General features: G+C 28.2%; 1 protein-coding gene across 1 annotated transcript in view; it reads left to right on the forward strand.

The window, feature by feature from the left end:
- Positions 1-200: 200 nt before the first annotated feature.
- LOC129913150 (scavenger receptor class B member 1) overlaps positions 201-18,266 on the forward strand; it is a 100,756-nt gene continuing 82,690 nt past the window's right edge. Inside the window, exon 1 of the mRNA XM_055991699.1 lies at positions 201-278. The gene's annotated coding sequence lies outside the window, so the exon portion shown is untranslated. The remainder of the gene's footprint in view (positions 279-18,266) is intronic.

The raw sequence follows: 18,266 nt of genomic DNA on the forward strand, positions 1-18,266 counted from the left end.
TTTTTGAAAAGTAAATTTTATTTCTTTGAAAGTAGATCATGTTGTGATTGTTTCTTTTTTTTTTTGTATCTTTTCTATTCGGCTTGAGGCCAAAGTGATAAAGTTAACTGCGGTTTATCTTAATTGTTTTGATTTGATCCAATTTTTTCATTTCATTTCGTTTTTTTTTTTTTTTCTTTCTATTTTTGTGTTCACTTCAGTTATAGGAATTTCAGTGGTATTTTGGATTTAAAACAAGAAAAAAGTTTGTGGATTTTTCAATTAATATATTCTTCGAGGTAAGTTGAATGAACTTTAAAATTTTTGAGATAAATAAAAAAAATATAACAGAAATTGAAGAAAATCAATAAAAGAAAAATTAAATGTTGAAAAAGAATTCATAAAAAAAAAAAATACAATGCAATGAGCTTTCTCTAACGAAATCAGTGGAATTGATTGATTGTGCTAATTTTGTTGCACTAATTTTTTTTCACTGGAGCAAAAAGACAAAAGAGAATTATTTTTCTTCTGGGCATCTGCATAATTTAAGACGTGATGATGTATTATTTTACGACTTCTTGGATTATTTTATTTCTACTCTTAATAAAGAGGAAGTAAACTTTGTATAACTGTAAATAAAATGGTTGCTTATTTAACAAAATAAAATTCTTCTTCTTACATCTTTTGACGTTCTCTTCGTGACCCTAATGCATTTTTTTTTTTTTTGTTTTTGAGATATTAAAATTTAATTAAGAAAACATTTGAGATTTTACTGCAATCTGATGGGATTTGTCATTTAAATACATTTTTTTTTTGCATCTAATGTTCCTTTTTTTTTTGTTGATATTCGTGAATTGCGGTTGCGCTAAAGTTTATCATACCAATAGAATAGATATACTTTGCCAAAGGTCACCAAATGTTAAGTGCAATTGCATGCTAGTAATTTGTTTATTAATGCAAGTAATTACTTGAGGTTTTTATTTTTTGTTTGAAAATGAAAACTGACATAAGAAATTACTTTAAATAAATAATTTGAAAGATAGACATATTAAAGAAATGCCAATAATGATTAAATTTCTATAATTTTCTTATGATTTGTTCAATTGAAAGATGTAACCTGAATTTGAACGCATTTATTTTCTTTCTAGAGGTTGAGAAAATTTTTAGATAAAATGTTTTCACTTTAACAAACTTAGGTGATATTTAATTGGTGGTGAGAAAATTAAGGATAAATGGTATTTGAAAGGGGAATACCTAACAAATTGACCACAAAAAGTTTGATGGTGGGTGGGCGAAAAAGTATAGAGGGCGCTGTCAAAAGTCGTGGTTATTTACGATTTCTGTTAAAATAAGACCATCCATCGAAAAAAGATAAATACAAAAGATAGTAAAAAGATCTAAATTTTTTTTATCAAATCGTTTTTTTATATAACCTCAAAAATAGTTGGAAAAAGGCAATGATACGATTGTTATGTTTGGTTAACTATTTTTATATTTTACAAAAAAAGTTGGATTTCAAGAATTTATGTATATTTTTTTAATCTATTTTAGAACCGTGACCTTTTTTCGTATCTCGTATGGTTTACTATTTTGTTTGCCCTGTTATTGTAGTTTTCAAAATTATAAAAAGTTTTCGAAGTTGAACTTAGTATTTAAGGTATTTGAATTTTAATTCAACAAAATAGAGGTTTCAAAAAATTTTTAATAACATTCAAGTTGAAAGATAATAACCGAAAATTTCGTTATGATAATAGAGAATGGCTAAAAAGGTACGGCCAACAAGGATCGGTTGATTCAAGGCTTTCCATATCATTATTGTTATAAATTATTTAAATGTATAAATAACAAAAAATATGATTATTCGGAAAAACAATCTTAATTTTTTTCTTTAAACCGACTTTTAATATTTGTATAAGAAAAAAAAAAAAAAACAATTGCAAAATTAAAATCTAAATTTTTTTTTTTATTTGAACTTTCTCGTTAGCTTCTAAACCGCTTTTTATGAAGTTTTAATACATATTTAAACATAAACGTTGTCTTGTGATAATTCATAATGAAAATTTTTTAAATTAAAGTTTTTCTGGTTTTCAAAAATATATTTGGTTGATTATTTTTTTTTTTTTTTGAAAAATATTTTCGAAATTTTATTTATTTTGGTAAAAGCTTTATTTTTCGTTTGTATATAAAAATGAAAAAAAGTAACTCCTCTTTCAATTTATTAAGCCCTGATTTTTAAATCCTCAGTTAGACTATCAGAAGAATAATGTCAATATAAAAAAAAAACGTTGATTAGTAGGAATAAGCCAATTTTCTAAAAAAAATCGACTTAATTTTATAAAAATATGATTAAAAACCAACGATTACACCAACAATAACGTACTGTACCTTTTTGTAAAGCCAAAAACTTGTTCTTATATCTTATTTTTAAATAAAGCTGTTTAATGAACCAGTTTTTGAAAAATTAATTTTCATAAAAAAGATACCTATGGCTTTTTTAAAAAGAAGTAGTTTCGTTTTTTTTTTTATTTTTAGAAAACGACAAGACATTTTTGGATCCAATATTCTGTTTTTGTTTAAAAACAAATAAGAGCATTGAATTTTGAAAACTAACTGAGTACTTAGACACCCCAGTCCCATACAATTTTTTTCTTGTCTTTACTCAGCCTACACGCTCTAGCTTTTTGGCACATTCCTCCCGTATATCGTTCCTCTCAATGGTTGCCAACCCAAAAACCACGTTTCATAACTTTGGTGTTCATAGCTCTGGTTTTTCATAACTTCGGTCTTTCATAACTTCGGTTTTCATAACTTTGACGCGCATAACTTTGGTATTCATAACTCCGTTACTATTTCAGACTTAATCAAAGTAGGTAGGTATGTATGAAAATTCTGACAATTTCAGAAGTCAGTTGTTGTAGACTTGTATCCTTTTTTTGTAGTAACTTAAGCTAGATGACCATTGTAGCATAACCGCAAAAACTACTTTTTTATTTTTGCATTTTCTACGATTAATATTTGAAAAACCAGAAATTGATTTTTTCTGACTCCGGATTAGAGTTCACGACATAATAAAACTTTGGAAAGGTGTAGTTTGGTTTATTCATAAGCAAGTGTAATTTTACTAATCAGTAAAGGTAAATGCATTGCCTTACCGATCAGGCACGTAGCCAGGGGGGGGCTTGGGGGGCTGAAGCCCCCCCGAAATTATTTTCACTAAGCAATTTTAATAATGTTCTAGGGAATAAAAATTACATTTAGCAATTTCGTTTTGAATTTTCTTTTAATAGATGTGTTTTTTCCTACGACTGGGTTAAATTGAACAAAAAACACAGTCGGGACTAAGAAATTTAAATTTTAAATACAACAACACCTAAGCCCCTCTGCCTTATTTGAGCCGAGGAGGGGCTAAGCTGGGCTCGACTTAGCCCCTGGGCTAAGGTGTCCTTGTATTTAACAAGTAAATTGCTTAGCTCCGACTGCGTTTTTTTGTCCAATTTAGCCCAGTCGCGATGCAAAATACACCTTATGTCTTAAACATTTATTACTACTACTACCTTATATTACTTCATATACGTAGGCAGGGGCTCGTGCCAAATTTCGATTTTTAAAAATTTATTTTGAAACATAGGTAGTTAGTATACCTATTTGGTTAAAAACTAAAGTTTATATCAGTTTGGAGCTGCTGTGGGGCTTTTACGAGAGAAATAATTTAAAAATAGATAGAAATAAGAAAATCAGCAAAACTTGTATCACTTTGGCAGTACAAATCTTTATTTGCCCCGAATTGTTTTTACCATTTTATGAAAGAAACTCGGAGAGTTTTTTGTTCGTATTTGTTTTCAACTTTATGAGCCTATGGCACGGTAATGATTTGAAATGGTCTTTTATGTATTTAATTTACTTAAGGTATCCTATTTTAGAAATATAGGAGAAAAAAAAACATATTTTTTAATCCTAATGTTTTTTTTTTAATAAGACTTTGCTTTGAATTTCCGAAAATAGATTCTTAATTTTCCAAAAATTTAAAGGGTGTCAAAAAGGAGCAAGAAATTTGGTTCACTTAATATAGGCAGTTTTGAAATTAATATAAATAAAATAAAAAGAAATTCATTAAAAAGAGGTTGTCTGTTAAGCCGGTTTACGGACGATGATTTTGTGCTTTTGTTTAAAATGAGTCAATTGAAGCGGTTACTTATTTCAAACAATCATAATTTACAAGAAAAAGCTAAAAAAAATACCTTTTTTATTTTCTCATTATATTAATTTTTTTTATTTTAAAAGCTTACAAAAATAAAATGTATTTCTTTTTAGAATAAAACCATTTTTACAATGCGCAAAAAGCATTAAAATAATTTATTGAAAACAATCATTTTCATCAAAAAAATCAAAAAAAGCACGTATTTTTATCTTCTCACGCTATTAAATGCAATTTTGTCTGAAACAATGTACAAAATAAAAAATTTTATACCATCTGAAAGCTTATTGTTTAAGCTTAAAATATTCGTATCTATCGTCCTTATGAGACATCTACAAAAAGAGCTAGAATTTTTTGAACTCAATCAAATTTCATTAAAAAAAAGCAAAAAAAACATTTATTTTTAAGTCCTCACGCTATTTTATCAATTTTTTTTAATGACAACCTATAAAAAAAAAAAAACTATATCATGTGAAAGCATATTGTTTCACCTTTCATATGACGCTTCAATCATATTCCTGAGATGCCTACAAGAGGAGTAAGAATTTTTTAATGCCAACCATGTCGAAATTCCAGACTGAGTTTACGGTACTTCCCACACTTGTGGCTGTTCATGATCAACAGATCTCCACTGGTGTTTTGAGGTTTTTTGCAAGTTTCTTGATTTAACATTGTGTAGCTCGTAGTGAATGCACCGTTATGTGTTATATGCCAAATGAAAGGTAATTGTATCAGGATGCTCATAAAGGTTTAATCAAATTTCTATATATTCTACATCAAAAGTTATAATCTGTTGAATTTGAAAATTTTATTTTACCGTTATCTCAAAATTGTGTTTACAAAAATAATTGAAATTTCACACACATATAGTTATGGTTATGTTCTATCATTGCTTCATCATATAATAAAACGGCAAACACTTATTTTGTGGTACAAAATACCCAGCCCACAAAAACCGAAGGGGCATAAATTATATACCGAACGATAGGAAATTTTATCTAGATGTGCAGAATGTATACTTTATTTATTTTTTTTTTACTGAAATAGATAAAAACAATAAATTAAAATTGAGGAAAAAAACAAAAACAAATGTGCTGAACCACGCCCTCTCCCTTCTGGAAGTGGAAACTTCTAAAAGCAAAGACGAGAACCTTCGAAGACATTCTCGAATTTCGAATAAAATTAAGTGTTGCATATTCTTAGTAGTAAATAAAGTGATTTATATAGTGTGCTTATTTGAGCATAAATAAAAGTTACAATTGGCACTCGAATTTTGAGTGCGGGGTCGGCTAGTATATTTTATTTCTCTGACTGTTAAAGAAAAAAACGATGAAAATCGGTTAAAAACGGTCAAAAAACCTATTTTTAAAAAACTTGTTTTTACGTTATTCAGTCAAAAATCAATTAATCACTTTAATTTTTTTCACATGTATGCGGCGTATGACTAATGCCTACATGAGCTATAAGCTTGAGATTTTTTGAATACTTAAAAAAAAAGCTAAAAATCATAAACTACCCAAGAATACCCCTAAAAAGTAGGGTGTTTTTCAAAAATTCTTATTTCGAAACGCAGAGTGTTGGAAAAAAAATCCGTCCTAGACGCCTATTTTTTTCCCTCATCTTTCACCTGGCACCTTTAGTATTGTCAAAAAAAATTGTCCCTACCCAAAATCATAATTTTGTCATAGCCCCAATACGTGTACAACGTTAAAAAAAACGTTATAGCTTAGTTTAATTTTTTTTTAGAATTTTTTCTTAAATGCAGTTATTCTTAAATTAGTCTCATCTATCTATAGCAACAAAAATAACTCTCTGTAGCTTCGCGTTCAGATTTTAGTCCAAATTTTATCTTTCCGTTTTACCCCTGTTAACCCTATTAAATGACGGAATTTTTAAAAATCCTTCATTTCGATAAGACTTTAGGTTATTATCTTTCAAATAAGCTATAGGAGATTTTTGTATCTCTAATAGTTTATTTTTAATTTTGAATTGAAATTTTTGACGCACTGGCGAAAGAGCGAGAGTGGAACGGGAGAAAATGGCGTCACTTTTCTGTGGTGGCTTCCATGGTTCATCGATTTATAAGACTTTATCACGTCAAAAAAAATTCATGTTGGTTATCTACTGTTTTATTACATTTAACAGGTAGTATGCAGGCAGTCTTTAAGTTATAACAAAATTGTTCACAAGATTTTGAACCAAGCCCCCCCCGAAACGAAATCCTGGCTACGGGCCTGTTACCGATATTGAAGTCATACACGAGGATAACATTATAGTATTGTTAATAGACTTGGTGACAGTAATTTATTTAAAAATATTCTTTAGTTTTCGTCTCTATATGAAAGTCAACCAGCAAAAGAACAGTATCAATGTTAGAGTACTATAAATACAATTTTGTTCTTACACAAAGTAACCAGACGAAAGATTCATTATCATTTTTCAACTGGATCAAGTTAATAGGTATGTAATAGCAAATGTGCCCTTTCACAAATAATTAATTCTGGGTCACTATCGAAGCAAGCCAGTCACAACCGTTTAAACAGCTTTTGAAATATCCCTTTCGCATTCGAAATTTTACTTGAAATAACTATTTTTTTAAAAGAAGAAAAGTCGCTCTTTTGAAGTGTTGCATAGTGCTTATTAAAAATAAAACAACACTAACCATTTAAAATATTTTCTCCATGAATAATATACAATTCCTAGAAATTATAATATATTGCCCTGATGATGATAATGTAATTCAATTATACCAAAGTAGCAGTCTTTGCACTTTTTAATTGTGATTGGAATTGAAATTATTATCAATTAACCCTTTAACATCCTTTAGTGAGCAATGGCTTCTGATTCATTATTATTTTTTTTTTAAATTATTATAAATTTCTATAAATAAAATGTGTGAAATACAAATTTAAAGGTAATTCATTTTTAAATAAACTCATTGAACTATGTAACTGTCTATAAGGTCCCCAGAGAATACTTAAAAAACATTATCACGTATAAAAATTGTATCTTCTCTTGTAGAAGAATTTCCTTCTTATTATTGATTCTGCCAACGGATTTTATAGTTACTGCAATAAGAGGATCTATGTAAAAATGGAATAACCAAGAAATACTTGGGGGTGCCATAATAAAATAAAATACATATAATGACTAAAAACAATTTTCTAGATAAAAGTTTTATCAAATTTTAATCTTAACTAAAATGATATTGAAAAGATGAAATCAGAAGTTGATTAACTTTTCAAGACGTCAATATTGATAGTGGTTAAGTCTCTTTGTTGTGGTTTTAATAGAAAAATTAAAAAAAAAGAAAAGAATATAGTAATAAAACACATTTTAAGGTCAAAAACCATTTGCTTTGAATGGCATTGAATAATAAAGGTGCAATTATTCCAACAAGATACGTGTTATTAATATTAATGTTTCTGTTTCTGTTTTTCCCCATTTTGATGTTATAATTTTTCATTGATTGTTTGTATGGGCGTTCATGTTTTGAGGAGGGCTATATCTATATTATATGCCCTCAACTAATGACCGCTTGCAAAAGAATTAGATGATGATTTCATTTTGAATGGTAATAATTGTAATAAATTCAAAACGCAATTTTGAACAACTGAATTTAGGGAGGTTACCTTTTTTGTTAATTATATAACACTTGCATATACAATTTGTGATTTATTTAGCTTCCAAATTGGAAACAGTAAATGAATCATTTTATGCTTGAACAAAAACGATTTTTAAAAATAATACTAAAATTGTTTCAAATTTTGAGGAAAACTAATTTTTTTTAACTAAAAAGTGCAAAAATGCTATTTAAAAATGCATGCAGAATAAATTGTATTTTTGTGTATTCAGGTCGCCGACCCGAGCAAAAATGGAATTCCGCCACACCACGTCCGCACCACTTTTTGTTCGCTGCACCATGATCAAGCTATTCTACACCACCACTGCACCATGTCTGCTATATTTTATTTTGAAAAAATGAAAAAATATGGAAAAAATTTGCTGCGCCACCGCCGCGCCACGACTGCACCACGTCTGCACCATTTCATTTTGTATTGAAAATTCGCTGCACCATGAAAAATTATTTTAAATTTGGATTACTGAAAAATAAAACAAAAACTACCGACGAGAAGGAGATTCAAAACCGAGTATCAAGAGGACTTTCTATTAGAAGTCCAACGCCTTAACCACTCGACCACCAAATCATGTTTGTACGAACTAGTAATTTGTTGCTTAATTTAAAATAACTTTGAAGACGACTTAAACATTTGTATAAGTACGAGAATAGAATTTTTCATTCAAAATGAAATGGTGCGGACGTGGTGCAGTCGTGGTGCGGTGGTGGTGCGCCGAAATTATCCGCCAAACGGCGGTGGTGCAGCTGTGGTGCACCGGTAAAGCTTTTTTTAAAATTTTTTTTTCTTTTAAAATTTCATTTCTATTTTTACTCGGGGAAATAAGCTTTTATTATTATTTTGCGAGTATATTATACCTTTTTTACAAACATCTTTACAAGAAACAAGAGAAAAACTCTTTATGACAAATGAAGCTTATTTTCTTAACAAAAAAAAAAAACCTTGTGCATTAATAACGTACTAATCAGTTACTCATGTACCAAGTTCATGCACCCGGTTTTCAATATTTGTTATTATTTAAAGTTCCGCTCAGCTAGCGAAAAAAAAACACCCTGTCCACATACATTTTTACTACCTCGACTGAATAGTTCTACACACAGCATAAAATAACATGCTGCAATTCATTCCATAATCTGCTTAGTCAATGTAAACAACGTCTACAACTGGTGAATAAAATACCTTAAACTCCAAAAGTTTTTATTTTGTTTATATAGTACAAATGCAACGCTAAACAACCTTGTTGAATTTACTTTTTCAATTTTATTTAATGAATCATTTTGATGTCTTGACAGTGCACTTGTGAAAAATTTGACGAAGACGTGTCAAGTTTGAAATTTCACTCAAAACAACCTCAACCTTAGTTAAACCAAAATGAAAATCAAAAACAAAAAAATAGAACATAATGCCGATGGCCGATGATATTTATACCTACCAAAAGTTTGTTAATGATATGCTTAAAAATTTTATAGAAAGTTAATGATCGAATATAGAATTTAACGATTCAATCTAAATGGTTTTGTGTGTGTCCGACTTAGTAAATAAAATTCGGACAACCCAAATTTTAACCACACTCAAATTTATGCTTAAAGAATTATTTTTATTATTATTATTGCTTCCAAAAAAATAAATTTACCTACAAAAGATAGAAGTTGAAGAACTTAAAGAAACATTGAGGTATGTTAATAAATAATAATAATTTGTAAAGTAATTTAGCGAATAACACGTGCATTTGGTAATGAGTATGACACGTTTTTCATTGAAGTTCTAAGGTAACCCAGAATTGAAAGGTAAAATGTATGTTGAAAAAATAATTACACTCTTCGTCATTTTTATTGAGCTGTTTGGATTTATACGAAATACACATCTATTTTTGTTTTTGTGGGAGAACAAACTGTGAGAAAATTAATACCTATTGTTATGAAATTCGTTGTATGTAAATAAAAAAAAAACTTACAAAATAAAAGATATGTGAAGTCTAACTATTTTTTTTTTTAGAAATAAAAATGTAGGTTGTTTTCCTAAAAGTTTATTTTCTTCGAAAAACTTGAACCAATTCTTCTTTTAAATAATTTTTATCCTAAGTGAGCTTTAGGTCATAATTTTAATTTTTTTCTAATTCCTAACTCATTTTTTAAGAGTGATAGATAAAAAAAAATTAAAGTGACTTGAATTAAATGGCGCTAAGTGTAATTTTTTTTGATGTTTTATGAGGCATGATAAACCAGTTGAATGTGATTAGTTGCATTTTTATGATTGCTTGATTTTAAGTGAAAGGAGAGGGACACTAGACATTAAAAATAAAAATGTGAGAAGGTTATGTGTGTTGTATATGTACAATAGAAATAGTATTTATATAAGCCTTAATTAAATTTATTTCAAATCAAATGCAAAACATTGGTTCGTTAAATTTAGAAAAGATTTACGTTTCTATTTTTTAATTTTGAATAAAAAGTTCCGTTGATTATGGAGCAGTATAAAATAAAATAACTCTTCCTCTTTAAATGCATTCTAATTCTTTTAGTTTTGTTGTTAAGATAATTTGGAACAGGTTTTTCTCAATTTAAAAATTGTATTTAATTAAATACATTTTAAATCAAGATCAAAAAATTGTCTTTAAATTTGTTTTGCTAATTTTGAGGTTAACCTTGTATACGCAACAAGAATATTTGCAAAAATATCAAAGAATTAAAGCTATCTTTAATACAAATAAAGATGTGTGTGTCAGGGGCGGATCCAGGATTTTTTTCTGGGGGGGCACAAGGGATGGATTGGCAAAAAAACAGCAATAACAGTTAGAAATAAAGTGAAGTATCATACGACTGACTAACAAGCAGAAAATTTTAACGACCCACAGTGGTCTAAAACCTGGCCAAAAATATTTAGGCACATTTCCCACATCAAATAGGTTCCAAATGACCAAAAAGTTATTCGGAAGGAAAAATTTTCATTTTCTTGTTACAGTAAAAACCACTTAAGTGCTTACCCACTTACCCCTGGATTAGCCGGGAGAAAAAAAAAATATAAAAAATCTGAAAATGCACTTACAATCCTGTGCTATATTAAAGTTAGTAATCTATTCTTTATTTTATGTTTTGACTTAAGTTGTTTCATCAAATAGTTTTTGAGAAATTAAGTTTTAAAGATGAAATTTTGAAAAAAAAATTGTTGATGTTTTTTAATTGATTTTGTATAAAATTTTGCAATATTATGGACATAATTATAATATTAGTTAATGATCTAGTAGTTTTTAGTCAAATACTAAAGACTTCAATCTAATAAATATTAAAGTTCCTAAGAATAACAAAAAAACTAAATCATGCTTTTTTGCTGGGAAACCCAGTTTTGTTTTTTTTTTTTTTATTTGCATTAACCTTTTGTAACCCAAGGTCGTAAATTTAAAAATTAATAAGTCAATCGAATGGCCTTTATCTTTAATAAAACACGTATTTTTTAAAAATTCAATAAAGTCATTATTTACTTAGTTATTTTGATATTTAGGGAGTAAAAAAAAGTTTAAATAATTTATTTTTATATAAAAATGCAAAAATTCAGGCAAAAAACTATCTAATATTAATTTTTAGGCACTTTCCTAAAATCCAAAAATAAAATAAAATAAACTAGGTAATGAAAACTTTTTTTTTCTGAATTTCGTAGTTTTTACACAAATTAGCTTATTTTCAAAAAAAGCCCAACTTTCAACATTAACTGTCAATTAAAAACTATTGGTGCTATTTATTAGAAATTTGAAGTAGGTACTATTTCGATAAAGCAATACTTAAAGATTATATTAGAAGCTTCAAAAGAAAAAAAATAGTTTGTAGTGCTTTTATGCAATCTTTTTCGGTTTGTTACAGAAATGTCACATGGGGCTACAAGGGGTTAAATTGTTTTATATCTCAAGAATATTGTGTTCAAATTGTAGGTCTCTTGCAGCCAAATTGACCAAGTTCTGAGTATTTTAATACTTCCCTTAGGAACGTTTTAGTCTTTTAGTCCAGAGTTCAAAACTTTAAATCGTTATCCCCACAACTAATGTTATCAACGCCGGTGCTCCTCAAAACTACTGCACCGATTCTTTTGAAATTTGAAACACTATTTTTTTTTTTTACATATTTTTAAAGGTATTCCTGGAGAAATTTTCTCAATAAAATAATATTTATAAAAATCTATAAGTAAGGGTCGCTTTTGAGGAGTTTTTTTCAAGGGGTCTTTATTTTCGGGGTGCAAACTTGGGCAAACTTCTAAAATGCAAGTTTGTTCTACATATCCAGCAGTTCTATAATATATAGTTTATGCAATGTTGTGGCGTGTTCCGCTATTTTGAAAACACTAATGTTAAAAAAAACAACGAGAAAAGTGCAAATTTTTTAACCCCTCCGTATGAAAAAATAGAGTTGCATATGCATATACAATTATTTTTTTTTTTAGAATATCATTCAATGTCATTCGATGTCCATATCAAAATTTTTCACCAAAATCACTTTGAAAATTCACTTTTTCTTAAATCGAAAAAAAAAATTCGTGTGTACCCAACAAATAGCCGTTTATTTATTTGTGAGGTGGAGCTTTTCATGGGAAAGGGATGCAACAAACAATAAAATTCGCATTTTCAGCCAGAAATAGACAAGAGTTTCACTCAAGTTTTTTCTGTTATTATTCATATATTTTAAAAACTCTTATTAGTTTGATTTCCTTTAAGTATGAACTTTAAGTTCTGGGGGGGGCACGTGCCCCCGTGCCCCCCCCCCCCTGGATCCGCCTATGGTGTGTGTGGCAAAGATTTTGCGTCTTCATATTATATTTTTTAATATAAGATTATTTTAATTGCATTATAAAATTGATATTTTGGTTAATCACAGCTAAATGTAACAAAATAAAGAATTTGAAATAAGCACTAAAACACGGTATAAAAATGTGACCTATAAAACAGTTTTTTTTTTTTTCAGATTAATAAATTGTGTTTTAATTAACAGAAGCTTTAGTTTAAGGAGAAAAAATGTCTTTGGCGGTGTTGCTTCATGTTCATGTTTTAGATCGAAGAGCAGTAATTGGGTTTATAAAAAATAGACGAGAATACAAAATTGGACAATATTATGTGTACATTAATTGAATTTTGAGTTACATAAATTCTTTAATATACCCATTCAATTAAATTGTTTTATATGGTTTTTCCGTTTCATTGCACAGAAAGTATTCTTATAAACGAGAGCGACATATTTTTTTTTTTGACCAATTGAGGACATTTATAAAAAAGGATGCAGCTCCATTTTTTAAATATAGGTAGATCCAAAATTTAAAAAACCGTTAATATCTTCTTTTTAATAATTATTTGTCGTTAGGCAACAAGGAGTTAAGTAAATAAATTGCATTTTTAGATTTTTGATTGAGTAAGAATAAGCTATTTATTCTCTTTAAATTTCGTAACAAAAAAAAAATAAAATGCACGACTGGGGTCGCACGTACTTGCTCTTGCAGTTTAAAACACTTTTATGTTAGTTTACTTGTAGATTTTAAGAGCTGCCTCTGTATAAATCAATTAAAGAAATTTTGTTGATGTTGGGGAAGAGCCGACATTTAGGGCAAAATTTTGTTAAATGAAAAAAAAAAATGTTTTTTTATTTGACTTTTTTTTGAAAAAAATAAGAATGCAGTTTTATTGTAATTGCTTTGAATATTACGTTTGTAAAGTTTAATCAAAATCGTTAGAGCCATTTTATAGTTATTTGGTATAATTTGAAAAATTTGTATGGGAGGTACACTTTTTTGACTTTTTGAGAAAAACTAAAAATGCAGTTTTGTTGCAATTGCTTCGAATATTACGTCTGCAAAGTTTAATCAAAATCGTTAGAGCCGTTTTCGAATTTTTTTGTTTGAATTGAAAAATTTGTATGGGAGGTACACTTTCTAAGCAAGATATAAAAAAATAAAAAAAAAATCAACTTTCAGAATTCCATAAAAAGCATCTGCACCAAATTTGAAGAAAATCCCTCTACCCGTTTAGGCTGTGGAAATGTGTACAGATGGACGCACAACCGCACAGAAGCACAGACGTCCAGACGCACGGACGGAATTGCGGGACCCACTTTTTTGGAATTCTCAACCATCGTAATGTTGGTTTTGATAAAAACATCAAATTTTTTTTTCGACACGAAACCAATACTTGCCCTATAGAGCAATTAAAAATCATATAGAAAAAAGCGGGTCAATACTCAAAAAGTTATCAATTTGCATGCATTTCTCAAACTTCAATCTCGTTTTCTGAAAAATTAAAATTTGTGAGTTAAGACCTTATAGCCTAACTCCAAAAAATGAGTAAAAAATGTGAAATATTCAATTTTTTTTATTAATCAAATTTTAGGTTAAATAAAAAATATTAGTAATAAATAACTGATATTTTTTAAAGTTTGGATCTGTTTGAATTAGAAAAAATGAGGCTGCAAAAAATTTGGCGGCAATTGTCAAATTAGGAACGACATAATATATCAAACAATTTATTATTGGAGTACCTACTTAAAAATTTGGCTTACATAAGAAAAGGACAGTTATTAATTCCTCAAGTTGTTTTTTGATTCTCTTTTGTTATTTAACCAAATTTAACTGATAATTTTGCGTTTGGCTCTATGTGTCGATATAAAATAATAGTAGGTATATCGCAAATTTTCGATCAAGTTCTTGCCTTTAAACTGGAAAACTAATTTTTAGTTTATTATTTGGTGTTTTCTATTTTTCTTTCTTTTGTTAACTAATAATAGTCTTGTGAGTCACCAGAATTCAGCTTTTTTCGAGAAAAAGAATGAAAGTTGATGAAATTTTTTCATAATAACTGATTCATCCTTGATGGACTTTTTTTTTCCTAACAAAGGAACTTGTAAAAACGTTACTACATATTTTAAAGTGATTTTAACTGACTTTAAGGACATGAGAAGTGAGCCTAGAAAAAAATTGTGTAAAAATTGTAAAGACTAATTATATTCTAAAGTTAAGTTAAAAACAAATATTTTCAAATTAAATGTTATTTTTACTTTTTACATAATAGGTTTTTAAATTTTGCTTTTTTTTCAATCCGCCTAAAAAAATTCCTGTTTTGCTGAACAATTTCCAGAGCGCATGATAAAAATGAGTCCCACCCGTGACACATAGCGCTGGTATTGATTCGCTTATTCTAAATAGAAGCTTTAAATGTTTTGTGTAGAAGGTAAACCAATCTACCTTCTTAAAATGTTTATACAATTTTATAAGAATGTATACTTTTCTCGAAATTAGTGTCCCACCCGTGACGAAGATAGCTCCTTCTCTAAATAAAAAAAACTCCTATTTAAAATTGACTATACGCAACCAAGAGATATTTTATAAGAACTTGTGTTTCAGTGATTTAATTCATTAATTAATTTCTCATTCTAATTTCCATATATATGTGAATGAAAGTGACAGTGACAGCTTTGAAAGCTGTCACTATCAACTGATACAACAGATAAAACTTTGTATAGGTAAATTTCTTATAAGGAGTTTAATACAAAGTAATGCATTGTAAAAAAGCCATACCAACTTGTATTTACAATTAAAATATAATGAGGCTAACGTCACAATGATAAGTAACTTCAGTTAGCTTTTGCAACTTGAGACCATTTGAAAAGACCAAGAACTTGAAATATAATTGTCATCGTATTCTTTACATAAAGAGAATATTTTTAAATAGCGTTATTTAAGTTCAATTATTATGTCCAATCCTTAATCAAATTAAATCATGATCCATGAAGTTTTTCGCTTTAGAATTCCATATTATTACGTTGTCGACCTGAATAAATAAAATTATATAGCTACCCCTCGTAACTATATTGAAATAAAAATACAAAGACTAACCATGACGTTTATTGAAAACGAATTCTACTATCGCAGGCAGAGTGCGGTAGAGCATAAGTTCAATAAAAAAAAAAAAACAAACCAAATACAAAAACAACTTGGCAATTCCGCGAAATTCAAATGAAAACAGCTGTTACGACCATAACACATACTATCTAATAGAGATCGTATAAACCTTGCTATTTTTTCAAACAAATGTTGTTATAAACAACTAACTATGAGTAGGTATATGATTTAAAAGACATTATTGCACAATTATTGTATAGTTTTGTATCTAAATTTAATGAACCATGACACTGCGCGAACTAACATAAAAAAAAAAATAAAAGTAAGAAACCTGCAGAATTACTTTAAAGTTTCTTAAGAAACAATACACACAGTACAGTACCTTGATAGAGTTTTCTATGGAACTGTGCATTTAACATGCCATCAAACTGGAACAACACACAAAGTGTTGCATAAGACAGCAGAAAAAATAATGCACATAATGCACTGTGGTTAATTTTTATGCTAGTGCAGCAGTTTAGTGTTTATAGTGATGATAAACTAGCGAAAGTGACAGGAAATAAATTTTTAGTTTGAAACTATACAACAAAGTATAACCTTTGAGTAAACACACTAATTGACAATCTAAGAAGCTTTAACATGGAATTGATACAAATTGGAATATGAAAGGAAAGTGAAGGAAAATAGGTAATGAAAATGAGTTTATACTGAATATGTTCAAAATTTTGAAAAACGAAAATGTGTCACAGAAGCGATAAGGTTTTAAATTTTTAATTTCAAACAGTTTTACAATAATTGACCCTTCAGAAATATATTTCGCACTTGCGAGTAAAAAGTCAGTATCCAATCCATTTCTTCTGACTGACAGCCACCTTCTATTGTCCAGAATTGAATAGCCAAAAAATCTTTTGTTAAAGTTGAACAAAACAAAACAAAATTCACATCGCACTTTGCGGCGAAAGTCTTTTATTTATTATTATTATTATTTTTGATCAAAACAAGTCTTTCCTGTAGGTCATTGTATGGCTATGAGATGGGTGTAATAAAAAAATATTTAATTAAGTCAAATTATTGAGTAAACGAAGCCGCTACTGAAAGAAAAAAAAAATATGAAATAGAATTTTTTACTCTCTCCATTTTGTAGATTTTTCTCAAATAATTTAACTGATACTGTTTTATGAAAAGTGAAATTGTTAAAAAAAAAAAACAATGAATGCATAAATTTAAAATTTTGACCAAATTATAAAGCTTAATTATGAGATACATTTTTTTTTATTAAGTTGTGGTTTTATTTTCAATTATCATCAATCATTTTTACTGATTGTGGAAATAGATATAAGTAACTTTTGAATTATTTTATTCCTTTTTATGTTTGTTTTGAAACATATCATTTGAAATCTATAATTAATCTTTTGGTTTAGGTACGTTTGCATAATAGTTTTTAATGACTTGAGGCATATCTATCACCTTTATTTTTTTTTACGAACTATTAGCAATTAAATGTGTAAGCAACAACTTTTATTATGCGGTATTTGTGGTTTGGGAAAAGGTTAAAGTGCCTTCGAACAAATGGTTTTTGCAAAATGTCTTGTAACGTGTAATAATGGGTTTTAATGGTTGTTTTTTATTTTGGTAACTGTTAAAAAAAAATAACTTACAATAAATTCCAGTCATGATTAGGAAATAAATCGATTTGGTAAATTGCTTTTGTTGTATGGATAGAAGATGGTGAAGAAAGATAAGTTACTACCTAATTTAAAGTGTGAAACTAATGAGTTTCTTTTGCAAAAAATGGTGGTACTCCCATATAATCTTATACCAATTTATGATGAAAATACAAACCGGGTCTTCAGATCCTCCTTTGATTTAGTTTGGTTAATGCAAAAATTTAACAAAATTTGTCCTTAGCAAAATAGGAGTAATTCCATTGTAACGGGTGTGACACCTTTTTTTTCTAATCACTAAATAAAGTATTTAATAGCTTAAACATGAACACCTTAGGTGTATATTTAGTTGTTAGTATTTGATTAAAATTACATTTTGTTAACCTCGTCTCAAACTCTTAAGATAAGTTGTAACGGGTGTGCCGTTAGAAAATCTATTCAGTCTACTTCGGTGACTCTATAAAGCCATATTGTAGATTTTTAATGAAAAGTAGTGGATATCGTATTCAATATGAAAGTAGATCTAATTACGCTGCCAGTAAGCATTTATTTCAAGGGCGTTAATATAAACAATTTGGTTTTATAACAATTCCAAAATATAACGGGTGTGACACTGTAAGAAAAAATTATTTTTAAATATAATAGACATTAAAGAAAAAAATCCATAATTCAATTTTCAAATATTTAAGCATTATTTACACAAGAAATCTCAGGGTCAGAATCTCAGTATTTATGAGAAAAATTGACTCGAAATTTTTTCGAGCAAATTATTTCAATTTAAAATAAAATTATTTAAATCACATCATTAAATTTCATATATCTTCACTTTAATTTTTTGTATATTTGTAGCCTACTTGCGTGAATTAACCTAAGGTTAATTAAGTTTAAATTTCCATGTACTTTTTTTTCACAATAGTATATGTA

This window comes from Episyrphus balteatus, chromosome 1 (genome assembly GCF_945859705.1).
Source record: "Episyrphus balteatus chromosome 1, idEpiBalt1.1, whole genome shotgun sequence".
In the NCBI taxonomy this organism is placed as follows: domain Eukaryota; kingdom Metazoa; phylum Arthropoda; class Insecta; order Diptera; family Syrphidae; genus Episyrphus; species Episyrphus balteatus.